Consider the following 1,557-nt stretch of genomic DNA (forward strand, 5'->3'; position numbering starts at 1 on the left):
CTTACAAAAGAGGTTTAGTGTTCAGCTGAGTTGGAGTTTACTGCACGAACTCTTTAAGCACTCCTTATCAAACATGCGTTGACAAGAAGCTATGTACAATATTCACAAAAGCAATCTTCTAACGAACTTGAAGCATGGCTTTGAAAAAAGGAAAATATATTATTAAGTTACTGGAGAATTCTTTCATGAGAGTACTAAGAGTTCTAACCTATAAATTTTCGTTATCAGTCCATCTTGCTCACGGGGTGGCCTAGTCTCGCGAGAGCACGAGATTAGGCGCGAGACTTGCATCGGTCTGCTTGCCCCCCCCCCCTTGTCTCCTTCCGGATTAGGTGTAAGTATGTCTTGGGGCGCTCCCAACCTTCGGTCCGGTTGAACTTGGCACGCGAGACTAGGCCACTCCGTGAACAAGATGGACTGATAGTTGATAGTCATCGAAAACTTGCATGGAGGTCTTACCCTTCCTGAGAAACTTGTCCCTACTAAGTTAGTAACTGTAACTATACGTGATAAAGGAATCTCTTCAACGAGCGAGGAAAATATAAACATTTGACGACACCGTTTGAAGACCAACTAGTTCAGTTGACTTGACATATAAACTTCCTGTAGGAGGAGTAGGAACACGGTCCATCGTTCCACGTGTTCCTGATATTGTCTTCTATATTTCCGGGCCAATACTCCGCACAGTCCTCATTGTCGTCGTTGTTGGGTTCTCCTGGACCCCACGGGCTATACTGGCCCAGAGTAGCGCCATCCTCCCACACCCAACGTCCTTCCTGTTGGATGTCGGTCAGTCCGAACCGGAAGAAAGCGCTGTTATCGACGGCATTCTTCAGGTTGATGAGGAAGGTGTTGGTGACGGCATCGCGGGGCATGGCGAGGGTTCCGCCGTCAGAAGAACAGGTTGCCTTAGCATTGTTGTAGTCACTCTCCTGGTTGAAGGCCTTATAGCAGGACCGGCTATGCTGGTGGTAAGTGTACCAATTTGGGCAACCTATTTTGGGGAGAGGATGGTACAGATGGTTACCGAGGTTTTTCACGTCTAATGACAATGTTAAAACGTTCTATCATCAACGCAACAACTATTGTACTTTTAGGGGACTATAATCCAGCATAACATACAATACATTATATTACGGGTAGGTTACATGCCCAGATACTATCAATTCATTATGGAAACATCCAGGGATTTGTACGCGGTATCTGTGACTGAATAGAATAAGGTGTAAGCGGGTTAGGATGTGCTAAGGATGATGATACATGTGATGATGATTATGCATATTTTGATGATGATGATGCATATAATGGTGATGATGCATATAATAATGGTGATGATGCATATTATATACTTATAGACTTTAAAAATGGCACATACTGCTTTCTCTGCTTAGCACTCAATATTTGGAAAGGGTATGGAAGTTGAACACACACCACAAATCACACTGGACTAGCCCCCTAGTGATGTGTGGCCCAGGGCTATTGAAAACAGAGATGGGAGCCACGCCATGCGTGCACTCGACGCGGGTAGGCCCTTTAACTTTAACTTTTTTTCAAAGT

This window comes from Branchiostoma belcheri, unplaced genomic scaffold (genome assembly GCF_001625305.1).
Source record: "Branchiostoma belcheri isolate BF01 breed outbred unplaced genomic scaffold, Haploidv18h27 scaffold98, whole genome shotgun sequence".
NCBI lineage: Eukaryota > Metazoa > Chordata > Leptocardii > Amphioxiformes > Branchiostomatidae > Branchiostoma > Branchiostoma belcheri.